This window comes from Colletes gigas, unplaced genomic scaffold (assembly GCF_013123115.1).
Source record: "Colletes gigas isolate AHSC1104 unplaced genomic scaffold, ASM1312311v1 Colletes_gigas_Sc00048, whole genome shotgun sequence".
Lineage (NCBI taxonomy): Eukaryota > Metazoa > Arthropoda > Insecta > Hymenoptera > Colletidae > Colletes > Colletes gigas.
This window is the reverse complement of record NW_025106677.1, coordinates 354717-369760: the sequence shown is the minus strand read 5'-3', so window position 1 is coordinate 369760 and position 15044 is coordinate 354717. Positions and strand designations below refer to the sequence as shown.

The 15044-nt window shown below is 33.1% G+C and overlaps 1 protein-coding gene across 4 annotated transcripts in view; it reads right to left on the bottom strand.

Annotated features, from left to right (window-relative positions):
• LOC122403302 (putative fatty acyl-CoA reductase CG5065) overlaps positions 1-15044 on the bottom strand; it is a 97436-nt gene that overhangs the window by 48025 nt on the left and 34367 nt on the right. The window contains exons 1-2 of one of the 4 annotated variants that reach the window (XM_043406756.1): positions 8102-8309; positions 6682-6719 (exon numbers count right to left, since the gene is read on the bottom strand). The exons of 2 other annotated variants lie outside the window; for them this stretch is intronic. The gene's annotated coding sequence lies outside the window, so the exon portion shown is untranslated. Of the gene's footprint in view, positions 1-6681; positions 6720-8101; positions 8310-15044 lie in introns of those variants that run through there. One more of the 4 variants, XM_043406760.1, reaches the window with a different exon arrangement.

Genomic DNA, 15044 nt, shown 5'->3' with positions numbered 1-15044 from the left:
ATCAGAGAGGAATACACTACGCTTTCTAAATATCCCCATAAGAAGAAGTTTAATGGATTTAAATCGGGGGATCGAGGAGGCTATGCAACTGGTCCACCACGTTCAATCCATCTTTAACCGAACACCATGTTTAAATGGTCTCTCACATTACGCACAAATGGATGGGTGGCGCCCCATCATGCATCTACCACATCGATAATCTTTCTGCCAAAAGGCATATCATCCAAGTACTGAGGTAATGTACTCACCAAGAAGTTTAAATAAGCAACTAAATCAATCATGATACTAGCAAACAAAAATGTTTATATCTCAAAAACGGTTGACCTTTTGACCTATGTTTACTAAAGCTTTTTTACTCAGTACAGTGTATCCTATATACCATATAAATATTGAATGGTTTTTTTTTAACACCCTGTATAATCTGAGCACATTTGCTATAATTACTATTACAACAAAGTAACTGCACTACAACTTTGCAGAAGTGATCGTGGGAAGTGCAATCAACAATGTCACATAAAGAATATCAATTTTATTTATAAACGAGTTAGGGTCGATTCGTGTTATCCGTTCAGGCACGTTCAGTTTCCAACGAATACAGTTGGTCAAAAGAAGAAAGATATACTTTTCATCAATTCTATTTGTCGAATACGGAACGTGCCTGAACGGATAATATAAATCGACCTTTACTCGTACGTTCTGTCGATCTTTATTTAACAATCGCGAACGAAATTATCTATTAACACGTTCGCAATCACCATTTAGTTTGAAAAGCCACAGGCTACGCTATATTTGTTGAATTTCATGCAGTATAGCGCATGCTTTCAATTATAATAAAATATTTTTATTACAATATTCCATATAACGTGACAACGGTCGACAGTTTATACTTAATTTATTTACACGGATGTAATATACACGACCATCGCTGTCACTCATGTGACGTTGGTTTGTCATGAAAATTGACGCGTTACAAATGTGTGTGACGTGTGGTAGCAAACGTGATAAATGTATGAACTGAGTCCACATTACACGGTTGATCTTTAAAAATCTGTAAACGATTTTTGAATCCTTAAACACCTAACTATAATCGATGTACTCTCATAATACAATAAGTAAAAAACAAATGTTATTAAGAAAACATATACAGGGTGTTCGGCCAGCCCTGGGAAAAATATTAATGGGTGATTCTACAGGCCAAAATAAAACGAAAATCAAGAATACCAATTTGCTGATGGAGGTTTCGTTAAAAAGTTATTAACGTTTAAAGCTCAGCCTGTACTGAATTTTTTTCTCGAAAATGCGCAAGATTTCGGGGGTATGTCTATTCACCAAAAATGATTGTAATTGACCCCCGCAACCGAAAATAATTTTTCCAAAACGATTTGAAATTTTTGAATTTAATTGTTAATAACTTTTTAACGAACCATCAACAAATTGGTATTCGTGATTTTCGTCTTATTTTGGCTTCTAGAATCCCCTCTTAAAATTTTTCCCAGGGGTGGCCGAACACCCTGTATATTCAGAAGCAAGGTCTGTCGTAAATTTTGCAATGGTGTACACATTTGTTTCCAACGGAAATTTGTAAGAAAAAAAAAATCTATAATCTGATTATTAGAATGACTTTTACGATACTTCACCCTTTTCATTGTAACGCGAGTGGTGCAAAAACTCTAAATATTTTTTATAAATTCATTAGGATCTCCTAATGAAAGGATCTGACGCATTGAATTAATGTATGATAATACGATTCTGCGACGCGACAATAATACGCGAGTGTATCCTAATTGACAATAACAAACTAAATTTGGAAATGGAAAAAAATAGACGTTATGTATTGTACTACGAACTGGTTGTCCTTTCATTTTTTCCTCTCATTAAATTCTAATTCCTGACATGGATTAGTTAATGTTCTTTTCATAGCTGAATCTAATTTAATAATACATTATGCATCATATTTTAGTTTTAAATGACATTAAGGGTGTTGTTTACGTTAATTGGTTAAAATGTAAAGTTTACGTTTAATACAAATTCAGAATGATAAATTGTATTACGTATGTTGAGGTGTACTTTTCCTACTCTTTAACAAGATGGATTCATAATTTTCAGAAACGTTTATCTATTATCTACAAATATTTACATTATACTAGAATTTTTATTTTAATAAAATCAATTTTAATTGGTTTGAACACCAGATAGAATGACGATTATTATTAATATTTGACGTTACAATCACAAATCTGGGTTCTCTTCAGAGACAAAATCAAACAAAAAATAAAATATTAGTAACTATACAAAGCCATAATGATTTGGTCTTCTCCACCAGTTTAGACGAATCAAAAGTTTATAATAAAATTTATTAATATGTAAATTTCATTCATAGATAAACATTATTCGTCTTAAAAAAAAATTACTTTCGAAAGATTTGTCTTATTTTGCATTTCATCACTCTGTCGTAGCCCCATAAAGGAGTATTCTCCTTTAGAGACATCGTTCCTAGGCAGTTTTTCGATAAAAAATGCTTACTTTCTAACAGATTAAGGAATTTAATATTTTACGTACATGTTGGAATATGTTTCAAGAAAGAACAGTATCATTTTTATATACTTAAATTTACTATTACTTATCTTATTACATGTTTGCTGAAATATATCAGTTTAGATGGCTTCCACGATATCTCAACACAGGTACATCTTTATCTTTCGAACTAGAATTATATCAATATTTCCAATAGTTTTGTTTTTAATGCAAAAGTTACAATGTTCGCGATAAAATTTGTTTGGTTTCCCAAGGTTGCCATTTTATCAAAACATGTATTTCTAATTGTATTCTAGTTGAAAAGATAATCATATTCATAAAAATTAAAATTATCTTGGATTTTTCGTTTCAGTACCCGACAACGTGAATCGTAGAAGTCATGTAATATGGTACACTTCAACAAACATGTAATAGCATGAGTAATAGTAAATATAAGTACATAAAAATGATACTGTTCTTTCTTGAGACATATTCCAACATGTACGAAAAATATTAAATTCCTTTATTTGCTAGAAAGTAAGCATTTTTTTTATCGAAAAACAAAACTATTGGAAATATTAATATAATTCTAGTTCGAAAGATAAAGATGTACCTGTTTTGATTAACCCTGTGTTGAGATATTGTGGAAGCCATCTAAACTGATTTCAGCAAACATGTAATAACATAAGTAATAGTAATTTTAAGTATATAAAAATGATACTGTTATTTCTTGAAACACATTTCAATACGTACGAAGAATATTAAATTCCTTAATCTAATAGAAACTGACAATTCTGTATCACAATAATCGCCTAAGAGCAACGTCTTCGGAGGAGAATACCCCCTTAAACAAGCAATTAACTTAGTATCGATTAAATTGTAATGTGTAATTAATTCGTTCACGATTTATTTCTCGGTATCCTTTGCTACAAACATGGGTGACTCAGTAATTGAGCAGTATCAATGTCGTGGGCGATGACCCTTAGAGAGGCTGGCGACCACACCAGTGCCAAGCTAGAACTGCCACGGGACACAATGAAATTTCCTCCTTAACAACCGATTAGACAATTCAAACCGCCACTTCGGGTCAAATTCATGCAAACCTCTTATTCCTCTGTACGCGTGCTGTTACCACGTTACTCCATCGCGTTTCAAGTTATTTCCATCCGAGCACGAGAACGACACTGAGAAGTACTTCTCGTCAAACAATATTCCCTCGCTTATTGACGAAAGATCAGAACCGGGACGTGACAATTGTAGAAATGGGAATATACCGACAGTGAACGAGAAAAGCAAGAAACAAGTCTCATTAGTCCCATTCAAATCATTTCTTTGAGAGCTTGGAAGTTTTGGTTTGTAATAAATAACAGCGATAATATTAATATTTAAACGAGCTTGTGAAATTAACGATAATATAAAAATTCAAATAGAAATGCATACTGAAATGTTCAAATTTAGATTCGGATCAAAATGGATCGAAAGTCCACCATTCGATTACTAACAAGGAGATTAAACAAAATTTTTGGACATAGTTTTATTACTCTATAATACTGTCACGGCGATACAGTTAAATATACATATAAAAATGTTTAGTTTGTATGAGTATTTGCCACATTGGGCCCGGTATCGTCTTTGAAGTTAGGCTCTAACCGGTTTTTAAATTCACAGTTGCCTCTCGAAACGACGGGTCTTTCACACCGAAGAAAAAAATAATGGTGGGAATGACTCCGCGTTTAAACGACGGGAAAAAAGTTAAGTCAACAGACGCGGGATCATTATACTAAGCATCGTAGTAGCTCGAAGCGATTTGCGTGCTCGATTCGATTCGCCTGTCCGATTGATTTGATTTATTCAGTTACAGAAAAGTCTCCAATTAAGAAAATAAAAGGCACAGTATCGGTCGATGAATAATTGTAAATGAAAGAGACTGAAATACAACAGAACACAATAACAAAAAGTGAGGAAGAAGAAGATTCTAAACAAAAATTTGGATATTCCAGATTAGAAAGAACCAGTAAATTATTGCTGAATATAATATTTTGTTTAGTTATAATATGATATAAAAAAATTATAAAAATAAATTACAATTCACTTGTTTGTATCAATCTGATGCTTTAAAAACTACATGATATTGAAATGAATTTTAGTATCGATAGAAACGTTTTCTCGAATATTCTTCAAATATAACAATAGTAATGGTTCAACAGTATAAATTTGGACATTTCTTTCTTATCATCGATGCTATGAACAATTATAGTTCTTTAAGGAATCGAGAATTGCAAGCACATTCTGAACATCTAAGAACTGCGAAGGTGATTCTAATTAAAGAATAGCAGCAGACGTCTCTTTAAACACAACTTGGCAGCTCCTTGAAATTTGCATTATTACGTTTAAAAGCGAATATAATTTGCAAGTCTTCTGTCGATGAATAAATTTATTGTGATACGATAAGGTTTTTAAATTGTCCATTATAGGTGTGCTGAAATTTTGTCTCTTTTAGTTTACTAATTCGGATTATCGTTTAATCCGAATCGCTTCTTTCTCCAATTACACTGGATTAACGAGGCTTTACTCTATAATACATTGGGAAGAGTTAATGACATGGAACACAGAGTTTACTATCGTTTACAGACTCTGACAGTAGGATTTGAATCCAGTACGTTAATTTTATACGATCGGGCAATGAAAAAGGTTATGTAAAGGTCTGGAGCAATGATTGTAATCAGTTAATCGAGAATAATTATAACGAGACCATTAATTATATTCAGTCGATACATATCAAATGATTATAAAATACAGTAAGACGCAGTTTAACGCTAGCTCGTTTAACACTGTTTCGTTATAGTGCACTTTTTGCACGAAATAAAAACTTGTTTAGTCATTAAATGCATTTCATTCATATACCCGACAAAATTAGTGGTGACGGTGATCTTTTCTACATGTGATTATGAGAAAAACCTTTAACACGTTGTGTATATCATTTTGCCATATGTTTTAATTATTTATTCCACTTATAGCATGAAAATTCCAAGTATCGAATAGTTCAACGATGTATTTGTTACTTTACAGCAATTTCAATTACAGTGAATTTAAAAGTATTTAACGTATTAATAAGGTGATTTGTTATATTGTTAAATTTACATTCTTCATTCTGTTATCCGATTTATACCAACATTTACTTAGACTCTGAAATTTTATTCAGATTTTTATTTTCTGAGAATTTTACTGTGACCTGAACGAATCATAAGTCTCTAACGAATAATGGTAATAAAACAAAACAAAGGCTGTAGTTATAAAATTATAAATATTAATTTATACCCCATTTAGCGCTACAAATTTCAAAAAATTTTTATATCAAGACGGTTAACAGAAAGAAAGTCGCGATCGATTTTGTTTTTACGTTAATTCAGTCTGTACGCAACAAACCGCAAAAATCGACGTCGAACTCTTTCGAGAGCACGGTATAATTCACCTTATGACATTACTAAATTACGTTCGCGTATTCGAGGTGAGAACAGACACAAAAGTTGCGCAACACCGTGTAAGCCTGATGGTTTTTTCTTTTTAAGATGTTGCGAAAAACGTTTGATAAAACCTAATTGTCTCGCGGCATTATTGATAATGGCTTTCTCCGATTTCTCGGGGAATTTTATTCTGCTCTGATTCCGTATTACGGTTGATGTATACGAGCTCTTATTGCAATTGGTTTTGCTCCGAAATGGTGTTCACAGTACGGGAAATACAACGACGAGAAATTACATGTTTTCGGTCGTCGCGTTTCAACAAATTTCGAACGCGGAAGTTTCGTCGAAAACGTGCTCGACAGAGAATTGTTCGAATACTGAAAAAGTTACAAAATTTTTTGAATTTCAATTTGTCAGATACCCAGTATAACCCCAGCGCCAGTTCCGAACAAGCGAACGCAGGTTCTCGATCGTTCGAGCACTTGCCACGGACCGTCTGCGTCGAGCACTCGAACAGTTCTACGCTATGTTAGACCTCGCGAGCCCTTACTTCGATTAGTTCCGTTCAGAGGCGATATTAATTGGACAGAAATTCAGCGACGAGCCACGTTTGGCTCATAATTAAGCGAATCTGAGCAAGCGTGAGATTCTAACGGCGAACGAGCGCGAATGAAATAGAAATTTGCTTGAATCTTTGGCTTACCCATTCCGTAGTAATCGACAATTGGTTCCAAGTTCAATCTGGCCGTGGGGAAAGGACAAAGAAAAAAGAAATACGTACGTAAACACCAATTTAAAACGTTTGTATGAATTAAGACGATCGAAATGAAAATGCTGAACTCTGTTGCTCGTGGAATCATATAATCGAAGAACGACTTTGGGAGTGTTAAACTGTTAATGCGTTGGATAACTGTACAGTTTGAATTCTTGGAGTGCCACGATTGCTTTTTCATTCCAAGAGCAAATCGAGAACTCGCGAAAGAGAGTTTACTTTATCGATCGAAAATACTTAATTAACAATTATTTCTAAAACATTGTTATAAGCTTTCTCAGAATGTTGCTATATACATTTGCGGCATGATTAGAATCTTATCGTCTTTCCATCGACTTAATTCAATCGAGTATTCTATTCGTACAATGCAAATCCTACAGCGTATGATCGCTGCAGAACTATGGTTTCGTTTGAAAACAACGAATTCGAATCGTTTATAGGGAAGGAAATGAAAGCGTAAGCACACGGTCAAAACAGAAAGTTGAACGTAAAACGAAAGCTGCTTGGAAAGCTTAAATCTCCGAACGCGTAAGCAAAGCACTTCGAGAAACCAAGCCACTGCCCGGACACGATTATCGGATCAAGAGTTTGCAAAGTAGCACGTTCCGGTAAATGCACTATACATACAGACAAATCGCGTAGCGGCTATTTTACTCCGATCACTCGCCAATGGCAACACAGTACAATTTTATACTAAGGTGCACCGTTCTACAAAGTGTTCCAACAATTGTCGCACAACCAAATACTGGACGATTTTTTGTGCAAAAACAAATTGAATATATACGATAAAATTTTGTTCTAAAATGAAGTTTGAAAATTACACTCTAATAAAATTTACAAGCTAATTTATCTCTATTTCCAAAACTACTCTAATCTTTTTATTAATACAATTAATGGACTGGGAACTTTGTAGAGAGTTGTCTCAGCTCTTAAATAAAATAATTCGTATCTTGCTCGAAATATTTCTTATATTGTTGAAAATTTAAATTTCTCATAATTGCATACATATCCGCAGTCTAGTTATAACTTATAATTAGCCGATAGATATTATTCTTGATAAGGAACAATTAGTAGAGAACAATCTTATTCTATATTTTCAAGTTGATCTTGCACGAAGAATCCACCAAATTTTAATTTCACGAGAACGAACACACAAGTTTCATAGGTAACGCGAGAGAAAAAAAACTGAACGAATCGATTTTATCGAGATAACTTTATAACGGATCAGGAAGGATGATGAGCATCAGCATCACTGTACACTGTAGGTTTGGACCGTACTCGATAGAAACGTACTCGTTAAAATCCCGAACAGAGCGACCCGTAAACCTCGTAAAAAATTGCGAAAACTCACCGGCGGAAATTCCAAAAAATCCGACTCTAAATCGACTCGTCGAGGATAAGGCCTTTAAACGACCCGGGGAAGCAGTTAATCGATCGTCCGTCTTTTTATCCGCAGTGTCGGTCAACGCGAACGCCAACACTCGTCGAAGATTACTAAGGGGATGATATGTGGGCCAGTCACTTTTAAGACGAGCCAACTAACGAAAGGTAGACTGAGCTCACTTGGGACCAACCAGAGTTCCTTATACCTGGTCGCGTGAGCGGCCGGGACAACTTCTCCCACCACCAGTTTCTATTGACGCATCTACACGACGACACACTCGTACACGATCATGCATTGAACTTTGAGACACCTTTTCGTCCCAAAGAAACTAACGATCCTGCGAAATCACAATTTACCTATACCATAAACGTGGCACGTGTCACAAATACAGCGAGCAACTCTAAAGGAGAGTAATCTTGTTTAACGCTTACAATTGACAATTATAGTGCATTTATTCGTAATATAGAAAACCAGGATTTTACAAAGACCCACGCGAGTTTTGTAACAATTTTTATTGGAAATTACAAATGAGTCATTTTTACTGCTTTAGTAGTTCTAGTGTTATCAAAAAATCGATTTTCTCCAGGTGCAATCGAATTTTAAACAGATACAAAGTAGCCAACTCCTTATTTCAGTTTCGTATTTAAAGATGTCCACGACATTTATTCGATTTATAACACGACAAATAGAAATATTCAATAATTCAATAGTGGTCTATTCTACATATATTATCATGATAGCAGCGTTATTTCATTATAAACGATTTTGAGAAACATTGTAAGCTTGAAGTATCCGGTACCAGTGACCACCAGTGTAAGTCAACGTGTTCAATCGATATCCGCAATAACTTTTGTCACTATTTTTTAATATCAAGTTTCACAATCATGAGGCCACACTCGACATCAAGTCTTATATATTAAAATCAACACATTTTTTCAATCGTAAAAATCTATTCTTCTTGTATGAAGAAATTTAAATAAAATTGAATAGTATACACTTAAACAATTATTTGGAATTAAATCGTACGTCAAGGGTTTAAAGTACCTAAAAGTTTAAAAGTTTATGAAAAGGATCAATGTTTCGTATTTAGATGGACGGCATTTTGTCAAATTATAATTTTCATGGGCGACAGCCACACTCGTATTAAGATTTTTATACATAGATCGAATACGTCTAGGATGAGTTGAACGTAAAATCGTGGCAAAAATGGAGACAAATTTTTTAAATGTATGAAATAATTGCATAAACATTTGTATATACTTCACTTGGAATATGAACGTATGTACATGTCAAATTCCAAACGTTTGGATCTTATACTTTGCGTTATACTGCATTTAAAAAAATCACAGAATACCAACTTACTATTCTACGAAGAAGGATAAAATAATCGTGATATACAGGGTGTTCGGCCAACCCTGTTAAAAATTTTAATAGGGGATTCTAGAGGCCAAAATACGACGAAAATCAAGAATACCAATTTGTTGATGGAGGCTTCGTTAAAAAGTTATTAACGTTTAAAGTTCCGCCCGTACTGAATTTTTTCCCCCAAAATGCGCAAAATTTCGGGGGTATGTCTATCCACCAAAAATGATTGTAATTAACCACCGCAACCGAAAATAATTTTTCCAAAATGATTTGAAAATTTTTTTTCCGTCGAAAAATTTCACACCTACTCGAATTTTTGTTTAGAATGTGGGTAGGATTTCGGGGGTATGTCTATTCACCAAAAATTATTGTAATTGACCCTCGCAACCGAAAATAATTTTTCGAGAACAATTTGAAAGTTTATTTTTTCGTCAACTTTGGGCGCCTAATTAGATTTTCGGTAAGGAATTTTTTTCTCGAAAGTGCGTAGGATTTCGGGGATATGTGTAATGGTAAAAAATAATTGTAATTGACCCTCACAGCCGAAAATAATTTTTTCCAGAACGATTTGAAATTTTTGAATTTAATTGTTAATAACTTTTTAACGAAGCCTCCATCAACAAATTGGTATTCTTGATTTTCGTCTTATTTTGGCCTCTAGAATCCCCCATTAAAATTTTTCCCTGGGGTGGCCGAACACCCTGTATATTGCATTACTGTATCGAGTCCAGTTAACGAAAGTATAAAGTTCATTTGTTTCATCTATAATGTTTCATGCACAATATATTTTAAACGATATCTAATTTTGATGTTAATTTAATATTCGGACGTTTGGATATACGACACGTTGCGTGGCCTATATAATCAATTAATTCGCATATCACGTATGTTTGTGAATACAGTACACGGGGTATGCTCTGTTTCAATAGACATTAAATAATACTTCGTTAGTTGAAAAATGGAACGTGAATTTTCGACAGGGAAAAGAACAGAACGGATCGAGAAATTGATGGTTAGCTTAATTTAAGTAAACAGTACCGATATTATTGTATTATATATTTGCGCGAAAATCGGGCCAATCAAACGCGCTTAATATTTGGAATAAACATATCATTATGTGAAAAATAAAATAAAATCCCAAAGTTGACGCATAAAAGATTACTACGAGTTTGTTAATGAATATGGAAAGACAGTGCGTCCACAAACAATTTGCAAAACGCTTTACGAATATGGATAGAACGGATGAATTTCTTGCTAAAAGACATGCGTCAAAGATATTTTAAAATGATGTGATTCTTGTTGTGAACTTCTTTTTATAGATGGCACAATGAACAAAAATATGTATTACTTATAATAATGAAAATAAGAGTGAGACATATAAAATTGATTCAACTACGAATCATCAATAATTCATATTATGTATGGCGGTTGCAATTTACGTTTAATAGAAAACCACATAATTATTGGATCCCAGAAGTACGCCCAAGAAAAATATATAATACAATGTTAAGAGCAACACTATTAAACTATTTATACTAACTTCGTATCAGAGAATATTTGAAATATTTGAAAACAGTGTTAAATATTGTAATTTGTTGTGTGTTCCTTTTTATTTTATTACATTTAAACCTTATAAAGAATAATGCCAGTAAAAATGTAACGAATATGGGGATTCAGAATACGATTAACCCTAGATTTACGGGCACTGATTGTACATATCTGTGTTGAAACTCTTTTCATTTATGGTTATGTGGGAATGCGATTTTTCTTTTAATGAGGAAGTATATTCGTACCGTTACCTTAATCGAATTCGATATAAATTGCTAATAAATAATAGTTATGAGTTCTGTAACTTTAAATGTGGAATTTGACTAAATCTAGTGTTAAGTTTTATTAAGATAATCCCAAACATAAAGTCTATATCGTACAATTACACAAAAATTTTAGATATTTCATGCCAATTTTCAGACACGAATCTAATAGAAAACTGATGTAATGAATTAGGTAATACTAAGAGTGTTAAGGGGTTGAGCAAAATAATTTAATTCGCTGAAAGAAGCTTTCTAATATGCTTAGCTTCACACGTCAACGTTAATGACGAGTGAATAGTTGTGGGATATGGCAGGTAAAACGTTAATCACACTCAGTGGAATCTTGTAACTAACAACAATTATTTATTCTAAGTCGGATAGCCAAAATGTATACAGTCTTGAAATACTAGTGATGATTGATGGTTTAGAGTTAATTCTGATCTACTCTCTGGCCCAAAGTTGCCCAAGCAGTTAACCTTGCCATGGGCGGACCCAAGGTCATGAGAGGCAGCATCGGTCTAATATTGATCAGATAGTGCAAATATACTGGCCCATCAGTTGGTAGGCGAAGTTGATCGATGGGAGGCGGCATGTAACCGTTATTTTTAATAATTTTCCCTCGTCTGGGGTTTTCCGCGAGGCGGCGACGGGCCCAGGTTAGCGCTTGGTGCCCAGATGTTTCTTGCGATACCTGACTCGCCATAAAACATCCTGGCATTGGCTTTCGATGTTATTGCAGGTAGTAAAGTCATAGAATACCTGGATTTGGAGGGTCATGCAGATACGAATGAGTTTAATAATTAAATATCCGTCTTAATGGCACTTGATTATAGGCAAAACTTGATTGTTTGAAAGGTCTGACTCTACATCCGCTGGCTTTATGAATTTACTGTTACGCTGCAATACAGAATAAATTGTAATTGTTTTCTCGTCGTAACAAAGAGTGATATTAGAACAAAATATTAAAATAAAATTATCTGCAACATATCTTAACATGTAAAACTGTTCGTCGAAATATCAACAGATTGTTTATTTACACAATTTAGTGTCTTAATTAGGAATTTTAGAAAACGTTTAAATATTAAAGTAACGTTAAAATCGAAATTCGTTTCATCGACAATTTATTTAGTAAGAAACAATAAAAATTGATGAAATAAACTTTTTAATTTCGTTAAATAAATTCATAGACAAAATTATAAAGCGACAAAGTGAGAATTGGTAAGTGTACGAATGATAAAGTCTCTCAAAACACATCTAATCTTTCGTAATATTACTTTTACTATAAGAAGTACGAGTGCTACTCATCATGAATGAAATCATATACAAGGTGTTTGGCCACTCCTGGGAAAAATTTTAATGGGGGGTTCTAGAGGCCAAAATAAGACGAAAATCAAGAATACCAATTTGTTGATGGAGACTTTGTTAAAAAGTTACTAACGTTTAAAGTTCCGCTCGTACTGAATTTTTTTCTCGAAAATGTACAGGATTTCGGGGGTATATCTATTCACCAAAAATGATTGTAATTGACCCCCGCAACCGAAAATAATTTTTTTAGAACGATTTGAAATTTGTTAATTTAATTGTTAATAACTTTTTAATGAAGCCTCAGTCAAGAAATTGACATTCTTGATTTTCGTCTTATTTTGGCCTCTAGAATTTCCCATTAAAATTTTTTCCCAGGAGTGGCCGAACACCTTGTATAATATCTCGAAAATTTGAGTATTTGAAAATTTTCTACACTGACCAACTAACTTAATATTCGAAAAATGTTCTCAATAAGTATTTGATAGACTATAAACGAAGTTCATCGAGTTAGTAATTTTCCTTCTTATGTTTCGAATATTAATATTCAAACACATAAAATATTTGGAAAGTGTCAAATCTAGTTAAAATACTAAAGGTATAATCAGCTCGAATTTTTTAACCGAACGCTTCAGACGATTCGAGTGAAGCGATTATTCCAATTAGTTTCAACTTCCTTGTACTATCGGTTCTATAATCGAATGCTCGGATCAGGTTCACTAAATCGAGTCGTTTTCAGAACGAATTTCGAGCTACCGTAAAGGAATAACCATTCAAATTTAATTTCGAGTATTGTTCAATATTGCAATGTTTCTTTTAACAACCGACGCTTTCAAGCGTAAACAGAGTTCTTTCGAGAAAGTATCCTAACATTTCACCAACATTACAGCTAGTTTCGTTAACGTGTAACGATGCAGTTGGCTGTAATATTGGTAACTGTATTATGACTTACTTCGATCGTGAATACCTTACAACAATATGCCATTTGCTATATTAACTCTCAAAGAACAATATGTTCGTGCATCTTCGAACGATTAACTTTGTATTCTTTTTTTTTTACTTTGTCGGTTGGTCATATTTGTATGTATCTATTTAACATATTCTTTATGAATTCTTTATTTGAGAAACATTGATGATAACAATAAATTTTTTTTTAAATAGTGATGTTAATAAAAAATCTTAAGAGAACATGATTATTCAATAGCTAACGTTTATCATAACTATCAACTGCATACTAGAACGAAGAAATTTGAAGACCGGATTTATTTTGTTATTTTAACATGTTTTACAAATGGACATCTGGAAGGAACATTTTCGACACGTTACGCTATTATATTTCGTAAAAGGAAACGAAATAGAAATCTGCAAAAATTTATGTAAAATGCACGGTGATAATTATCAAAGAACGCACGTACCAGAAATGAACTTTTTGTTTAAAATAAAAAATTTGTACCATCTCTGTTTCGCTCTCTGCAAAATTTCCTCAGTGGATAAAATTTCGAAATTGTCGAAAATTCAGAGATTTCTTACCATAAAAGAATTATATTCTATTTACATCTTGAGAATTGTACGAATTTCTTAACTAACTTAATAATATTTGCTTGAAAGCATTTTTCATACTTTAAATAGTTGATACCAGCAAAATATTAATTAATAATTATCACAATTCCAATTAGAGATTTTATTATGAATCTGAAAATTAATGCCCGTTTTAAATATATCACTTTGATGAACGTTTACGAGAATATACGTAAAATTAAAATCATTATGGTTATCTGCTTATTACAGCGGTGATCTCGCTATATCCGTGCTCGTTAAAACCGATTTCGACCAATATTTCTTCCTTTTTTATCTGTTTAATTTCGTACCAAAGCCAGACTAATGAAATATTAATAATAACAGTATTTAATGCGACGACGTTGAATCATAATAACATAAATAAGCTGATTTAACTATTTTTTTTATGTTATTAATCAATAGATTAGATGTGCTGCGGTACAAATCGCAATATTGTAAAAGAATTTAAAATAGGAAACTTTAGATTAATGACAAATTGTGTTTCAATAACGAATATTGAAAAACAATCTCACAGAAATCTTGTTTTTCGTAAATTGAAAAGTGAATCTATTTAAAAACATTACAGTGTACGAACTACAGAGGTAAAAGTGTTGTATATGTCGTATTTGAATGAGTGAATTTCGTTTGAAACAAAGTTAAACGTATTCCTATCAACGGTTTTCTACCAATTGGATATGGATGGGTTTACAAATGACCGGTAAGTTCGTATTCGAACGTGTGACACGCTTGAGTAGTGACCAGCAAAAGAGAGGGAAAGTTCCGACTTTCCCGTTAGCGTATTTTTTTCCTTGAATGCTTGTGAATCAACTTGCTGCAAGTTAATCGTTCGAATGACCCTGAGTTCCTGGCGCACA